The 17,082-nt window shown below is 41.1% G+C and overlaps 13 non-coding genes across 13 annotated transcripts; 9 read left to right on the top strand and 4 right to left on the bottom strand.

The window, feature by feature from the left end:
* The first annotated feature begins 705 nt into the window (after positions 1-705).
* Positions 706-777, top strand: trnae-uuc (transfer RNA glutamic acid (anticodon UUC)). Its single transcript has one exon. It is a non-coding gene; the product is annotated as a tRNA-Glu (tRNA).
* A 1,666-nt stretch (positions 778-2,443) lies between these two features.
* On the top strand, positions 2,444-2,515 carry trnae-uuc (transfer RNA glutamic acid (anticodon UUC)). The gene has a single exon. It is a non-coding gene; the product is annotated as a tRNA-Glu (tRNA).
* A 3,404-nt stretch (positions 2,516-5,919) lies between these two features.
* trnak-uuu (transfer RNA lysine (anticodon UUU)) lies at positions 5,920-5,991 on the top strand. Its single transcript has one exon. It is a non-coding gene; the product is annotated as a tRNA-Lys (tRNA).
* A 1,666-nt stretch (positions 5,992-7,657) lies between these two features.
* On the top strand, positions 7,658-7,729 carry trnae-uuc (transfer RNA glutamic acid (anticodon UUC)). The gene has a single exon. It is a non-coding gene; the product is annotated as a tRNA-Glu (tRNA).
* Positions 7,730-8,391: 662 nt separating this feature from the next.
* trnah-gug (transfer RNA histidin (anticodon GUG)) lies at positions 8,392-8,463 on the bottom strand. Its single transcript has one exon. It is a non-coding gene; the product is annotated as a tRNA-His (tRNA).
* A 932-nt stretch (positions 8,464-9,395) lies between these two features.
* Positions 9,396-9,467, top strand: trnae-uuc (transfer RNA glutamic acid (anticodon UUC)). Its single transcript has one exon. It is a non-coding gene; the product is annotated as a tRNA-Glu (tRNA).
* Positions 9,468-11,133: 1,666 nt separating this feature from the next.
* trnae-uuc (transfer RNA glutamic acid (anticodon UUC)) lies at positions 11,134-11,205 on the top strand. The gene has a single exon. It is a non-coding gene; the product is annotated as a tRNA-Glu (tRNA).
* Positions 11,206-11,867: 662 nt separating this feature from the next.
* On the bottom strand, positions 11,868-11,939 carry trnah-gug (transfer RNA histidin (anticodon GUG)). Its single transcript has one exon. It is a non-coding gene; the product is annotated as a tRNA-His (tRNA).
* A 932-nt stretch (positions 11,940-12,871) lies between these two features.
* trnae-uuc (transfer RNA glutamic acid (anticodon UUC)) lies at positions 12,872-12,943 on the top strand. Its single transcript has one exon. It is a non-coding gene; the product is annotated as a tRNA-Glu (tRNA).
* Positions 12,944-13,605: 662 nt separating this feature from the next.
* Positions 13,606-13,677, bottom strand: trnah-gug (transfer RNA histidin (anticodon GUG)). Its single transcript has one exon. It is a non-coding gene; the product is annotated as a tRNA-His (tRNA).
* Positions 13,678-14,609: 932 nt separating this feature from the next.
* Positions 14,610-14,681, top strand: trnae-uuc (transfer RNA glutamic acid (anticodon UUC)). Its single transcript has one exon. It is a non-coding gene; the product is annotated as a tRNA-Glu (tRNA).
* A 661-nt stretch (positions 14,682-15,342) lies between these two features.
* Positions 15,343-15,414, bottom strand: trnah-gug (transfer RNA histidin (anticodon GUG)). Its single transcript has one exon. It is a non-coding gene; the product is annotated as a tRNA-His (tRNA).
* Positions 15,415-16,346: 932 nt separating this feature from the next.
* Positions 16,347-16,418, top strand: trnae-uuc (transfer RNA glutamic acid (anticodon UUC)). Its single transcript has one exon. It is a non-coding gene; the product is annotated as a tRNA-Glu (tRNA).
* Positions 16,419-17,082: the final 664 nt, after the last annotated feature.

Here is a 17,082-nt window from a genome sequence, read left to right as displayed (position 1 = left end):
TTTCTGATTTGGTTAGATTTGACTGACTCAAAAGTTTATTTCAACTTTTTTTAAACCCTTCAACTCTTAGTCTTCCTTGGACTCTTGTCTTACTCCATTGGTGAAGCTCATTAAAAGTATGTACCTACGTTTCTGGATTAAAGATTGGTATGGAGAACGTCTGTTGAAGAAAAAGACGAAGAAATCAAACTGCTTTAAACTCAGATGTATTTTACACTTTTACAAAACATCATCACAAAGGACAAAGTAAGCCCCATCACCACCACACTGAACTTCTCACTCCGGATCTGACTCTGTTTATTACTCCATGAGCAGTTAACATGCAGCTTACTTAACACAGATCATTCCTAAAGTAAATCACTCTGACTAACACTGATTTTAATAGCATTTTCCCCTTTTTCCAGCTGTCTCAAGCCACAATTCAGCTGGCATCCCTACATGAAACTCGTGAGTGCTTTGTAGGGCTTGTATATCCTAAGCAGTCATTTAGCTTAGAGCTGTCCTATTAAGTGGGACCCTTCTTTATTATAAAGAAAAGAAAATCTGTAAAACATCCACTAACACAACACATTTGATTTTCAGTAAAGTAGCGCAGCATGATGATTTACTGTTTTCAAAGAAGCACTAGAGAAAAATCCTACCATTAGGTAGTGGTCTTGAAATATCTGGAGAGAACCATGTCAATGAGCAGCTCTCTCTTGTCTGTCCCATATGGTCTAGCGGTTAGGATTCCTGGTTTTCACCCAGGCGGCCCGGGTTCGACTCCCGGTATGGGAACAGTTTATTATGCACAATATCCATTAGAAACCAGCTTACTTATTTACTGTGATTACACACACTCAATGTCATGCTTGAGGTTTTAGTATTAAAACAAAAAACTCAACTAATGCTAGCTTATGGACCAGTCACAATTTGCCCAGTTTCAGGTGAATTTTACCTGCCTGACTGCATTGTGACCACTGTAAATTTGGTGGAGATGGGAAAATGCTATGGGGTTGTTTTCAGGAGTGGGCATAGACCCCTAAATTCAGGTCTGAATTACAACAGGAACCAAGCCCTCTGGTCTAAAACAAGTGGGTGACCTAACAAATGCTCTTCTAGATCAATGGGCAAATCCTCACATGAACACACTCCACCATCTTTCAGAAAGCCTTCCTAGAGCAGTGGAAGCTGTTGTAGCAATTAAGGGTTGAACAACTCCATATTAAAGCCGGAATGTTTGAATGGGATGTCATTGAAGCCCTCGTCAGTGTTATGTGCAGATGTCCCAATACTTTTGTCCCTGTGGTGTATTTGGAAGTATGATAAGCTTACTGAAATGTGGGGGGAGAGGCACATTTTGTGAGGGTTAAAGTGGATTTAATTTTCAAGAGTAAGAGACTGGACTGGGGGAAGTAATGCGTGTGGGTTTTCAAGTGTGTGTAAAATCTCAAAAGCCCTGCCGTGACCCGGATTCGAACCGGGGTTGCTGCGGCCACAACGCAGAGTACTGAGCACTATACGATCACGGCTCACCACTGAGCAGGTAGGGGAACTGGCACTTGCTTATTAGCACTATGCTAATTCTGTCAGACGATTGGCAAGCTGTACTGACGGAAACTTCTGTTCTTAACCGATATAACAGTCCTTATATGGTGCACACTACAGTTTAGTCACACTATAGACTACTCTTTCAAACCACTCTCAATCATCTTTGATCAGTGCTCTGTATTACAGTGTCTGTGGATATCTTCACACTTTTCTGATTTGGTTAGATTTGACTGACTCAAAAGTTTATTTCAACTTTTTTTAAACCCTTCAACTCTTAGTCTTCCTTGGACTCTTGTCTTACTCCATTGGTGAAGCTCATTAAAAGTATGTACCTACGTTTCTGGATTAAAGATTGGTATGGAGAACGTCTGTTGAAGAAAAAGACGAAGAAATCAAACTGCTTTAAACTCAGATGTATTTTACACTTTTACAAAACATCATCACAAAGGACAAAGTAAGCCCCATCACCACCACACTGAACTTCTCACTCCGGATCTGACTCTGTTTATTACTCCATGAGCAGTTAACATGCAGCTTACTTAACACAGATCATTCCTAAAGTAAATCACTCTGACTAACACTGATTTTAATAGCATTTTCCCCTTTTTCCAGCTGTCTCAAGCCACAATTCAGCTGGCATCCCTACATGAAACTCGTGAGTGCTTTGTAGGGCTTGTATATCCTAAGCAGTCATTTAGCTTAGAGCTGTCCTATTAAGTGGGACCCTTCTTTACTATAAAGAAAAGAAAATCTGTAAAACATCCACTAACACAACACATTTGATTTTCAGTAAAGTAGCGCAGCATGATGATTTACTGTTTTCAAAGAAGCACTTGAGAAAAATCCTACCATTAGGTAGTGGTCTTGAAATATCTGGAGAGAACCATGTCAATGAGCAGCTCTCTCTTGTCTGTCCCATATGGTCTAGCGGTTAGGATTCCTGGTTTTCACCCAGGCGGCCCGGGTTCGACTCCCGGTATGGGAACAGTTTATTATGCACAATATCCATTAGAAACCAGCTTACTTATTTACTGTGATTACACACACTCAATGTCATGCTTGAGGTTTTAGTATTAAAACAAAAAACTCAACTAATGCTAGCTTATGGACCAGTCACAATTTGCCCAGTTTCAGGAGAATTTTACCTGCCTGACTGCATTGTGACCACTGTAAATTTGGTGGAGATGGGAAAATGCTATGGGGTTGTTTTCAGGAGTGGGCATAGACCCCTAAATTCAGGTCTGAATTACAACAGGAACCAAGCCCTCTGGTCTAAAACAAGTGGGTGACCTAACAAATGCTCTTCTAGATCAATGGGCAAATCCTCACATGAACACACTCCACCATCTTTCAGAAAGCCTTCCTAGAGCAGTGGAAGCTGTTGTAGCAATTAAGGGTTGAACAACTCCATATTAAAGCCGGAATGTTTGAATGGGATGTCATTGAAGCCCTCGTCAGTGTTATGTGCAGATGTCCCAATACTTTTGTCCCTGTGGTGTATTTGGAAGTATGATAAGCTTACTGAAATGTGGGGGGAGAGGCACATTTTGTGAGGGTTAAAGTGGATTTAATTTTCAACAGTAAGAGACTGGACTGGGGGAAGTAATGCGTGTGGGTTTTCATGTGTGTGTAAAATCTCAAAAGCTCTGCCGTGACCCAGATTCGAACCTGGGTTGCTGCGGCCACAACGCAGAGTACTGACCACTATACGATCACGGCTCACCACTGAGCAGGTAGGGGAATTGGCGCTTGCTTATTAGCACTATGCTAATTCTGTCAGACGATTGGCAAGCTGTACTGACGGAAACTTCTGTTCTTAACCGATATAACAGTCCTTATATGGTGCACACTACAGTTTAGTCACGCTATAGACTACTCTTTCAAACCACTCTCAATCATCTTGGATCAGTGCTCTGTATTACAGTGTCTGTGGATATCTTCACACTTTTCTGATTTGGTTAGATTTGACTGACTCAAAAGTTTATTTCAACTTTTTTTAAACCCTTCAACTCTTAGTCTTCCTTGGAATCTTGTCTTACTCCATTGGTGAAGCTCATTAAAAGTATGTACCTACGTTTCTGGATTAAAGATTGGTATGGAGAACGTCTGTTGAAGAAAAAGACGAAGAAATCAAACTGCTTTAAACTCAGATGTATTTTACACTTTTACAAAACATCATCACAAAGGACAAAGTAAGCCCCATCACCACCACACTGAACTTCTCACTCCGGATCTGACTCTGTTTATTACTCCATGAGCAGTTAACATGCAGCTTACTTAACACAGATCATTCCTAAAGTAAATCACTCTGACTAACACTGATTTTAATAGCATTTTCCCCTTTTTCCAGCTGTCTCAAGCCACAATTCAGCTGGCATCCCTACATGAAACTCGTGAGTGCTTTGTAGGGCTTGTATATCCTAAGCAGTCATTTAGTTTAGAGCTGTCCTATTAAGTGGGACCCTTCTTTACTATAAAGAAAAGAAAATCTGTAAAACATCCACTAACACAACACATTTGATTTTCAGTAAAGTAGTGCAGCATGATGATTTACTGTTTTCAAAGAAGCACTTGAGAAAAATCCTACCATTAGGTAGTGGTCTTGAAATATCTGGAGAGAACCATGTCAATGAGCAGCTCTCTCTTGTCTGTCCCATATGGACTAGCGGTTAGGATTCCTGGTTTTTACCCAGGCGGCCCGGGTTCGACTCCCGGTATGGGAACAGTTTATTATGCACAATATCCATTAGAAACCAGCTTACTTATTTACTGTGATTACACACACTCAATGTCATGCTTGAGGTTTTAGTATTAAAACAAAAAACTCAACTAATGCTAGCTTATGGACCAGTCACAATTTGCCCAGTTTCAGGAGAATTTTACCTGCCTGACTGCATTGTGACCACTGTAAATTTGGTGGAGATGGGAAAATGCTATGGGGTTGTTTTCAGGAGTGGGCATAGACCCCTAAATTCAGGTCTGAATTACAACAGGAACCAAGCCCTCTGGTCTAAAACAAGTGGGTGACCTAACAAATGCTCTTCTAGATCAATGGGCAAATCCTCACATGAACACACTCCACCATCTTTCAGAAAGCCTTCCTAGAGCAGTGGAAGCTGTTGTAGCAATTAAGGGTTGAACAACTCCATATTAAAGCCGGAATGTTTGAATGGGATGTCATTGAAGCCCTCGTCAGTGTTATGTGCAGATGTCCCAATACTTTTGTCCCTGTGGTGTATTTGGAAGTATGATAAGCTTACTGAAATGTGGGGGGAGAGGCACATTTTGTGAGGGTTAAAGTGGATTTAATTTTCAACAGTAAGAGACTGGACTGGGGGAAGTAATGCGTGTGGGTTTTCATGTGTGTGTAAAATCTCAAAAGCTCTGCCGTGACCCAGATTCGAACCTGGGTTGCTGCGGCCACAACGCAGAGTACTGACCACTATACGATCACGGCTCACCACTGAGCAGGTAGGGGAATTGGCGCTTGCTTATTAGCACTATGCTAATTCTGTCAGACGATTGGCAAGCTGTACTGACGGAAACTTCTGTTCTTAACCGATATAACAGTCCTTATATGGTGCACACTACAGTTTAGTCACGCTATAGACTACTCTTTCAAACCACTCTCAATCATCTTGGATCAGTGCTCTGTATTACAGTGTCTGTGGATATCTTCACACTTTTCTGATTTGGTTAGATTTGACTGACTCAAAAGTTTATTTCAACTTTTTTTAAACCCTTCAACTCTTAGTCTTCCTTGGAATCTTGTCTTACTCCATTGGTGAAGCTCATTAAAAGTATGTACCTACGTTTCTGGATTAAAGATTGGTATGGAGAACGTCTGTTGAAGAAAAAGACGAAGAAATCAAACTGCTTTAAACTCAGATGTATTTTACACTTTTACAAAACATCATCACAAAGGACAAAGTAAGCCCCATCACCACCACACTGAACTTCTCACTCCGGATCTGACTCTGTTTATTACTCCATGAGCAGTTAACATGCAGCTTACTTAACACAGATCATTCCTAAAGTAAATCACTCTGACTAACACTGATTTTAATAGCATTTTCCCCTTTTTCCAGCTGTCTCAAGCCACAATTCAGCTGGCATCCCTACATGAAACTCGTGAGTGCTTTGTAGGGCTTGTATATCCTAAGCAGTCATTTAGTTTAGAGCTGTCCTATTAAGTGGGACCCTTCTTTACTATAAAGAAAAGAAAATCTGTAAAACATCCACTAACACAACACATTTGATTTTCAGTAAAGTAGTGCAGCATGATGATTTACTGTTTTCAAAGAAGCACTTGAGAAAAATCCTACCATTAGGTAGTGGTCTTGAAATATCTGGAGAGAACCATGTCAATGAGCAGCTCTCTCTTGTCTGTCCCATATGGTCTAGCGGTTAGGATTCCTGGTTTTTACCCAGGCGGCCCGGGTTCGACTCCCGGTATGGGAACAGTTTATTATGCACAATATCCATTAGAAACCAGCTTACTTATTTACTGTGATTACACACACTCAATGTCATGCTTGAGGTTTTAGTATTAAAACAAAAAACTCAACTAATGCTAGCTTATGGACCAGTCACAATTTGCCCAGTTTCAGGAGAATTTTACCTGCCTGACTGCATTGTGACCACTGTAAATTTGGTGGAGATGGGAAAATGCTATGGGGTTGTTTTCAGGAGTGGGCATAGACCCCTAAATTCAGGTCTGAATTACAACAGGAACCAAGCCCTCTGGTCTAAAACAAGTGGGTGACCTAACAAATGCTCTTCTAGATCAATGGGCAAATCCTCACATGAACACACTCCACCATCTTTCAGAAAGCCTTCCTAGAGCAGTGGAAGCTGTTGTAGCAATTAAGGGTTGAACAACTCCATATTAAAGCCGGAATGTTTGAATGGGATGTCATTGAAGCCCTCGTCAGTGTTATGTGCAGATGTCCCAATACTTTTGTCCCTGTGGTGTATTTGGAAGTATGATAAGCTTACTGAAATGTGGGGGGAGAGGCACATTTTGTGAGGGTTAAAGTGGATTTAATTTTCAAGAGTAAGAGACTGGACTGGGGGAAGTAATGCGTGTGGGTTTTCATGTGTGTGTAAAATCTCAAAAGCCCTGCCGTGACCCGGATTCGAACCGGGGTTGCTGCGGCCACAACGCAGAGTACCGACCACTATACGATCACGGCTCACCACTGAGCAGGTAGGGGAACTGGCGCTTGCTTATTAGCACTATGCTAATTCTGTCAGACGATTGGCAAGCTGTACTGACGGAAACTTCTGTTCTTAACCGATATAACAGTCCTTATATGGTGCACACTACAGTTTAGTCACACTATAGACTACTCTTTCAAACCACTCTCAATCATCTTGGATCAGTGCTCTGTATTACAGTGTCTGTGGATATCTTCACACTTTTCTGATTTGGTTAGATTTGACTGACTCAAAAGTTTATTTCAACTTTTTTTAAACCCTTCAACTCTTAGTCTTCCTTGGAATCTTGTCTTACTCCATTGGTGAAGCTCATTAAAAGTATGTACCTACGTTTCTGGATTAAAGATTGGTATAGAGAACATCTGTTGAAGATAAAGACGAAGAAATCAAACTGCTTTAAACTCAGATGTATTTTACACTTTTACAAAACATCATCACAAAGGACAAAGTAAGCCCCATCACCACCACACTGAACTTCTCACTCCGGATCTGACTCTGTTTATTACTCCATGAGCAGTTAACATGCAGCTTACTTAACACAGATCATTCCTAAAGTAAATCACTCTGACTAACACTGATTTTAATAGCATTTTCCCCTTTTTCCAGCTGTCTCAAACCACAATTCAGCTGGCATCCCTACATGAAACTCGTGAGTGCTTTGTAGGGCTTGTATATCCTAAGCAGTCATTTAGCTTAGAGCTGTCCTATTAAGTGGGACCCTTCTTTATTATAAAGAAAAGAAAATCTGTAAAACATCCACTAACACAACACATTTGATTTTCAGTAAAGTAGCGCAGCATGATGATTTACTGTTTTCAAAGAAGCACTAGAGAAAAATCCTACCATTAGGTAGTGGTCTTGAAATATCTGGAGAGAACCATGTCAATGAGCAGCTCTCTCTTGTCTGTCCCATATGGTCTAGCGGTTAGGATTCCTGGTTTTCACCCAGGCGGCCCGGGTTCGACTCCCGGTATGGGAACAGTTTATTATGCACAATATCCATTAGAAACCAGCTTACTTATTTACTGTGATTACACACACTCAATGTCATGCTTGAGGTTTTAGTATTAAAACAAAAAACTCAACTAATGCTAGCTTATGGACCAGTCACAATTTGCCCAGTTTCAGGAGAATTTTACCTGCCTGACTGCATTGTGACCACTGTAAATTTGGTGGAGATGGGAAAATGCTATGGGGTTGTTTTCAGGAGTGGGCATAGACCCCTAAATTCAGGTCTGAATTACAACAGGAACCAAGCCCTCTGGTCTAAAACAAGTGGGTGACCTAACAAATGCTCTTCTAGATCAATGGGCAAATCCTCACATGAACACACTCCACCATCTTTCAGAAAGCCTTCCTAGAGCAGTGGAAGCTGTTGTAGCAATTAAGGGTTGAACAACTCCATATTAAAGCCGGAATGTTTGAATGGGATGTCATTGAAGCCCTCGTCAGTGTTATGTGCAGATGTCCCAATACTTTTGTCCCTGTGGTGTATTTGGAAGTATGATAAGCTTACTGAAATGTGGGGGGAGAGGCACATTTTGTGAGGGTTAAAGTGGATTTAATTTTCAAGAGTAAGAGACTGGACTGGGGGAAGTAATGCGTGTGGGTTTTCATGTGTGTGTAAAATCTCAAAAGCCCTGCCGTGACCCGGATTCGAACCGGGGTTGCTGCGGCCACAACGCAGAGTACTGACCACTATACGATCACGGCTCACCACTGAGCAGGTAGGGGAACTGGCGCTTGCTTATTAGCACTATGCTAATTCTGTCAGACGATTGGCAAGCTGTACTGACGGAAACTTCTGTTCTTAACCGATATAACAGTCCTTATATGGTGCACACTACAGTTTAGTCACACTATAGACTACTCTTTCAAACCACTCTCAATCATCTTGGATCAGTGCTCTGTATTACAGTGTCTGTGGATATCTTCACACTTTTCTGATTTGGTTAGATTTGACTGACTCAAAAGTTTATTTCAACTTTTTTTAAACCCTTCAACTCTTAGTCTTCCTTGGACTCTTGTCTTACTCCACTGGTGAAGCTCATTAAAAGTATGTACCTACGTTTCTGGATTAAAGATTGGTATGGAGAACGTCTGTTGAAGAAAAAGACGAAGAAATCAAACTGCTTTAAACTCAGATGTATTTTAAACTTTTACAAAACATCATCACAAAGGACAAAGTAAGACCCATCACCACCACACTGAACTATTCACTCCGGATCTGACTCTGTTTATTACTCCATGAGCAGTTAACATGCAGCTTACTTAACACAGATCATTCCTAAAGTAAATCACTCTGACTAACACTGATTTTAATAGCATTTTCCCCTTTTTCCAGCTGTCTCAAGCCACAATTCAGCTGGCATCCCTACATGAAACTCGTGAGTGCTTTGTAGGGCTTGTATATCCTAAGCAGTCATTTAGCTTAGAGCTGTCCTGTTAAGTGGGACCCTTCTTTACTATAAAGAAAAGAAAATCTGTAAAACATCCACTAACACAACACATTTGATTTTCAGTAAAGTAGCGCAGCATGATGATTTACTGTTTTCAAAGAAGCACTAGAGAAAAATCCTACCATTAGGTAGTGGTCTTGAAATATCTGGAGAGAACCATGTCAATGAGCAGCTCTCTCTTGTCTGTCCCATATGGTCTAGCGGTTAGGATTCCTGGTTTTCACCCAGGCGGCCCGGGTTCGACTCCCGGTATGGGAACAGTTTATTATGCACAATATCCATTAGAAACCAGCTTACTTATTTACTGTGATTACACACACTCAATGTCATGCTTGAGGTTTTAGTATTAAAACAAAAAACTCAACTAATGCTAGCTTATGGACCAGTCACAATTTGCCCAGTTTCAGGAGAATTTTACCTGCCTGACTGCATTGTGACCACTGTAAATTTGGTGGAGATGGGAAAATGCTATGGGGTTGTTTTCAGGAGTGGGCATAGACCCCTAAATTCAGGTCTGAATTACAACAGGAACCAAGCCCTCTGGTCTAAAACAAGTGGGTGACCTAACAAATGCTCTTCTAGATCAATGGGCAAATCCTCACATGAACACACTCCACCATCTTTCAGAAAGCCTTCCTAGAGCAGTGGAAGCTGTTGTAGCAATTAAGGGTTGAACAACTCCATATTAAAGCCGGAATGTTTGAATGGGATGTCATTGAAGCCCTCGTCAGTGTTATGTGCAGATGTCCCAATACTTTTGTCCCTGTGGTGTATTTGGAAGTATGACAAGCTTACTGAAATGTGGGGGGAGAGGCACATTTTGTGAGGGTTAAAGTGGATTTAATTTTCAACAGTAAGAGACTGGACTGGGGGAAGTAATGCGTGTGGGTTTTCATGTGTGTGTAAAATCTCAAAAGCTCTGCCGTGACCCAGATTCGAACCGGGGTTGCTGCTGCCACAACGCAGAGTATTGACCACTATACGATCACGGCTCACCACTGAGCAGGTAGGGGAACTGGCGCTTGCTTATTAGCACTATGCTAATTCTGTCAGACGATTGGCAAGCTGTACTGACGGAAACTTCTGTTCTTAACCGATATAACAGTCCTTATATGGTGCACACTACAGTTTAGTCACACTATAGACTACTCTTTCAAACCACTCTCAATCATCTTGGATCAGTGCTCTGTATTACAGTGTCTGTGGATATCTTCACACTTTTCTGATTTGGTTAGATTTGACTGACTCAAAAGTTTATTTCAACTTTTTTTAAACCCTTCAACTCTTAGTCTTCCTTGGAATCTTGTCTTACTCCATTGGTGAAGCTCATTAAAAGTATGTACCTACGTTTCTGGATTAAAGATTGGTATGGAGAACGTCTGTTGAAGAAAAAGACGAAGAAATCAAACTGCTTTAAACTCAGATGTATTTTACACTTTTACAAAACATCATCACAAAGGACAAAGTAAGCCCCATCACCACCACACTGAACTTCTCACTCCGGATCTGACTCTGTTTATTACTCCATGAGCAGTTAACATGCAGCTTACTTAACACAGATCATTCCTAAAGTAAATCACTCTGACTAACACTGATTTTAATAGCATTTTCCCCTTTTTCCAGCTGTCTCAAGCCACAATTCAGCTGGCATCCCTACATGAAACTCGTGAGTGCTTTGTAGGGCTTGTATATCCTAAGCAGTCATTTAGTTTAGAGCTGTCCTATTAAGTGGGACCCTTCTTTACTATAAAGAAAAGAAAATCTGTAAAACATCCACTAACACAACACATTTGATTTTCAGTAAAGTAGCGCAGCATGATGATTTACTGTTTTCAAAGAAGCACTTGAGAAAAATCCTACCATTAGGTAGTGGTCTTGAAATATCTGGAGAGAACCATGTCAATGAGCAGCTCTCTCTTGTCTGTCCCATATGGTCTAGCGGTTAGGATTCCTGGTTTTCACCCAGGCGGCCCGGGTTCGACTCCCGGTATGGGAACAGTTTATTATGCACAATATCCATTAGAAACCAGCTTACTTATTTACTGTGATTACACACACTCAATGTCATGCTTGAGGTTTTAGTATTAAAACAAAAAACTCAACTAATGCTAGCTTATGGACCAGTCACAATTTGTCCAGTTTCAGGAGAATTTTACCTGCCTGACTGCATTGTGACCACTGTAAATTTGGTGGAGATGGGAAAATGCTATGGGGTTGTTTTCAGGAGTGGGCATAGACCCCTAAATTCAGGTCTGAATTACAACAGGAACCAAGCCCTCTGGTCTAAAACAAGTGGGTGACCTAACAAATGCTCTTCTAGATCAATGGGCAAATCCTCACATGAACACACTCCACCATCTTTCAGAAAGCCTTCCTAGAGCAGTGGAAGCTGTTGTAGCAATTAAGGTTTGAACAACTCCATATTAAAGCCGGAATGTTTGAATGGGATGTCATTGAAGCCCTCGTCAGTGTTATGTGCAGATGTCCCAATACTTTTGTCCCTGTGGTGTATTTGGAAGTATGATAAGCTTACTGAAATGTGGGGGGAGAGGCACATTTTGTGAGGGTTAAAGTGGATTTAATTTTCAACAGTAAGAGACTGGACTGGGGGAAGTAATGCGTGTGGGTTTTCATGTGTGTGTAAAATCTCAAAAGCCCTGCCGTGACCCGGATTCGAACCGGGGTTGCTGCGGCCACAACGCAGAGTACTGACCACTATACGATCACGGCTCACCACTGAGCAGGTAGGGGAACTGGTGCTTGCTTATTAGCACTATGCTAATTCTGTCAGACGATTGGCAAGCTGTACTGACGGAAACTTCTGTTCTTAACCGATATAACAGTCCTTATATGGTGCACACTACAGTTTAGTCACACTATAGACTACTCTTTCAAACCACTCTCAATCATCTTGGATCAGTGCTCTGTATTACAGTGTCTGTGGATATCTTCACACTTTTCTGATTTGGTTAGATTTGACTGACTCAAAAGTTTATTTCAACTTTTTTTAAACCCTTCAACTCTTAGTCTTCCTTGGACTCTTGTCTTACTCCACTGGTGAAGCTCATTAAAAGTATGTACCTACGTTTCTGGATTAAAGATTGGTATGGAGAACGTCTGTTGAAGAAAAAGACGAAGAAATCAAACTGCTTTAAACTCAGATGTATTTTAAACTTTTACAAAACATCATCACAAAGGACAAAGTAAGACCCATCACCACCACACTGAACTATTCACTCCGGATCTGACTCTGTTTATTACTCCATGAGCAGTTAACATGCAGCTTACTTAACACAGATCATTCCTAAAGTAAATCACTCTGACTAACACTGATTTTAATAGCATTTTCCCCTTTTTCCAGCTGTCTCAAGCCACAATTCAGCTGGCATCCCTACATGAAACTCGTGAGTGCTTTGTAGGGCTTGTATATCCTAAGCAGTCATTTAGCTTAGAGCTGTCCTATTAAGTGGGACCCTTCTTTATTATAAAGAAAAGAAAATCTGTAAAACATCCACTAACACAACACATTTGATTTTCAGTAAAGTAGCGCAGCATGATGATTTACTGTTTTCAAAGAAGCACTAGAGAAAAATCCTACCATTAGGTAGTGGTCTTGAAATATCTGGAGAGAACCATGTCAATGAGCAGCTCTCTCTTGTCTGTCCCATATGGTCTAGCGGTTAGGATTCCTGGTTTTCACCCAGGCGGCCCGGGTTCGACTCCCGGTATGGGAACAGTTTATTATGCACAATATCCATTAGAAACCAGCTTACTTATTTACTGTGATTACACACACTCAATGTCATGCTTGAGGTTTTAGTATTAAAACAAAAAACTCAACTAATGCTAGCTTATGGACCAGTCACAATTTGCCCAGTTTCAGGAGAATTTTACCTGCCTGACTGCATTGTGACCACTGTAAATTTGGTGGAGATGGGAAAATGCTATGGGGTTGTTTTCAGGAGTGGGCATAGACCCCTAAATTCAGGTCTGAATTACAACAGGAACCAAGCCCTCTGGTCTAAAACAAGTGGGTGACCTAACAAATGCTCTTCTAGATCAATGGGCAAATCCTCACATGAACACACCCCACCATCTTTCAGAAAGCCTTCCTAGAGCAGTGGAAGCTGTTGTAGCAATTAAGGGTTGAACAACTCCATATTAAAGCCGGAATGTTTGAATGGAATGTCATTGAAGCCCTCGTCAGTGTTATGTGCAGATGTCCCAATACTTTTGTCCCTGTGGTGTATTTGGAAGTATGATAAGCTTACTGAAATGTGGGGGGAGAGGCACATTTTGTGAGGGTTAAAGTGGATTTAATTTTCAACAGTAAGAGACTGGACTGGGGGAAGTAATGCGTGTGGGTTTTCATGTGTGTGTAAAATCTCAAAAGCCCTGCCGTGACCCGGATTCGAACCGGGGTTGCTGCGGCCACAACGCAGAGTACTGACCACTATACGATCACGGCTCACCACTGAGCAGGTAGGGGAACTGGTGCTTGCTTATTAGCACTATGCTAATTCTGTCAGACGATTGGCAAGCTGTACTGACGGAAACTTCTGTTCTTAACCGATATAACAGTCCTTATATGGTGCACACTACAGTTTAGTCACACTATAGACTACTCTTTCAAACCACTCTCAATCATCTTGGATCAGTGCTCTGTATTACAGTGTCTGTGGATATCTTCACACTTTTCTGATTTGGTTAGATTTGACTGACTCAAAAGTTTATTTCAACTTTTTTTAAACCCTTCAACTCTTAGTCTTCCTTGGAATCTTGTCTTACTCCATTGGTGAAGCTCATTAAAAGTATGTACCTACGTTTCTGGATTAAAGATTGGTATAGAGAACATCTGTTGAAGATAAAGACGAAGAAATCAAACTGCTTTAAACTCAGATGTATTTTACACTTTTACAAAACATCATCACAAAGGACAAAGTAAGCCCCATCACCACCACACTGAACTTCTCACTCCGGATCTGACTCTGTTTATTACTCCATGAGCAGTTAACATGCAGCTTACTTAACACAGATCATTCCTAAAGTAAATCACTCTGACTAACACTGATTTTAATAGCATTTTCCCCTTTTTCCAGCTGTCTCAAACCACAATTCAGCTGGCATCCCTACATGAAACTCGTGAGTGCTTTGTAGGGCTTGTATATCCTAAGCAGTCATTTAGCTTAGAGCTGTCCTATTAAGTGGGACCCTTCTTTATTATAAAGAAAAGAAAATCTGTAAAACATCCACTAACACAACACATTTGATTTTCAGTAAAGTAGCGCAGCATGATGATTTACTGTTTTCAAAGAAGCACTAGAGAAAAATCCTACCATTAGGTAGTGGTCTTGAAATATCTGGAGAGAACCATGTCAATGAGCAGCTCTCTCTTGTCTGTCCCATATGGTCTAGCGGTTAGGATTCCTGGTTTTCACCCAGGCGGCCCGGGTTCGACTCCCGGTATGGGAACAGTTTATTATGCACAATATCCATTAGAAACCAGCTTACTTATTTACTGTGATTACACACACTCAATGTCATGCTTGAGGTTTTAGTATTAAAACAAAAAACTCAACTAATGCTAGCTTATGGACCAGTCACAATTTGCCCAGTTTCAGGAGAATTTTACCTGCCTGACTGCATTGTGACCACTGTAAATTTGGTGGAGATGGGAAAATGCTATGGGGTTGTTTTCAGGAGTGGGCATAGACCCCTAAATTCAGGTCTGAATTACAACAGGAACCAAGCCCTCTGGTCTAAAACAAGTGGGTGACCTAACAAATGCTCTTCTAGATCAATGGGCAAATCCTCACATGAACACACCCCACCATCTTTCAGAAAGCCTTCCTAGAGCAGTGGAAGCTGTTGTAGCAATTAAGGGTTGAACAACTCCATATTAAAGCCGGAATGTTTGAATGGGATGTCATTGAAGCCCTCGTCAGTGTTATGTGCAGATGTCCCAATACTTTTGTCCCTGTGGTGTATTTGGAAGTATGATAAGCTTACTGAAATGTGGGGGAGAGGCACATTTTGTGAGGGTTAAAGTGGATTTAATTTTCAACAGTAAGAGACTGGACTGGGGGAAGTAATGCGTGTGGGTTTTCATGTGTGTGTAAAATCTCAAAAGCCCTGCCGTGACCCGGATTCGAACCGGGGTTGCTGCGGCCACAACGCAGAGTACTGACCACTATACGATCACGGCTCACCACTGAGCAGGTAGGGGAACTGGCGCTTGCTTATTAGCACTATGCTAATTCTGTCAGACGATTGGCAAGCTGTACTGACGGAAACTTCTGTTCTTAACCGATATAACAGTCCTTATATGGTGCACACTACAGTTTAGTCACACTATAGACTACTCTTTCAAACCACTCTCAATCATCTTGGATCAGTGCTCTGTATTACAGTGTCTGTGGATATCTTCACACTTTTCTGATTTGGTTAGATTTGACTGACTCAAAAGTTTATTTCAACTTTTTTTAAACCCTTCAACTCTTAGTCTTCCTTGGAATCTTGTCTTACTCCATTGGTGAAGCTCATTAAAAGTATGTACCTACGTTTCTGGATTAAAGATTGGTATGGAGAACGTCTGTTGAAGAAAAAGACGAAGAAATCAAACTGCTTTAAACTCAGATGTATTTTACACTTTTACAAAACATCATCACAAAGGACAAAGTAAGCCCCATCACCACCACACTGAACTTCTCACTCCGGATCTGACTCTGTTTATTACTCCATGAGCAGTTAACATGCAGCTTACTTAACACAGATCATTCCTAAAGTAAATCACTCTGACTAACACTGATTTTAATAGCATTTTCCCCTTTTTCCAGCTGTCTCAAGCCACAATTCAGCTGGCATCCCTACATGAAACTCGTGAGTGCTTTGTAGGGCTTGTATATCCTAAGCAGTCATTTAGTTTAGAGCTGTCCTATTAAGTGGGACCCTTCTTTACTATAAAGAAAAGAAAATCTGTAAAACATCCACTAACACAACACATTTGATTTTCAGTAAAGTAGCGCAGCATGATGATTTACTGTTTTCAAAGAAGCACTTGAGAAAAATCCTACCATTAGGTAGTGGTCTTGAAATATCTGGAGAGAACCATGTCAATGAGCAGCTCTCTCTTGTCTGTCCCGTATGGTCTAGCGGTTAGGATTCCTGGTTTTCACCCAGGTGGCCCGGGTTCGACTCCCGGTATGGGAACAGTTTATTATGCACAATATCCATTAGAAACCAGCTTACTTATTTACTGTGATTACACACACTCAATGTCATGCTTGAGGTTTTAGTATTAAAACAAAAAACTCAACTAATGCTAGCTTATGGACCAGTCACAATTTGCCCAGTTTCAGGAGAATTTTACCTGCCTGACTGCATTGTGACCACTGTAAATTTGGTGGAGATGGGAAAATGCTATGGGGTTGTTTTCAGGAGTGGGCATAGACCCCTAAATTCAGGTCTGAATTACAACAGGAACCAAGCCCTCTGGTCTAAAACAAGTGGGTGACCTAACAAATGCTCTTCTAGATCAATGGGCAAATCCTCACATGAACACACTCCACCATCTTTCAGAAAGCCTTCCTAGAGCAGTGGAAGCTGTTGTAGCAATTAAGGGTTGAACAACTCCATATTAAAGCCGGAATGTTTGAATGGGATGTCATTGAAGCCCTCGTCAGTGTTATGTGCAGATGTCCCAATACTTTTGTCCCTGTGGTGTATTTGGAAGTATGATAATCTTACTGAAATGTGGGGGGAGAGGCACATTTTGTGAGGGTTAAAGTGGATTTAATTTTCAAGAGTAAGAGACTGGACTGGGGGAAGTAATGCGTGTGGGTTTTCATGTGTGTGTAAAATCTCAAAAGCCCTG

The sequence above is a fragment of the Salminus brasiliensis genome, chromosome 1 (assembly GCF_030463535.1).
Source record: "Salminus brasiliensis chromosome 1, fSalBra1.hap2, whole genome shotgun sequence".
Classification (NCBI taxonomy): Eukaryota; Metazoa; Chordata; class Actinopteri; order Characiformes; family Bryconidae; genus Salminus; species Salminus brasiliensis.
Note: the sequence above shows the minus strand (reverse complement) of the source record. Positions and strands in the feature narration are given on the sequence as shown.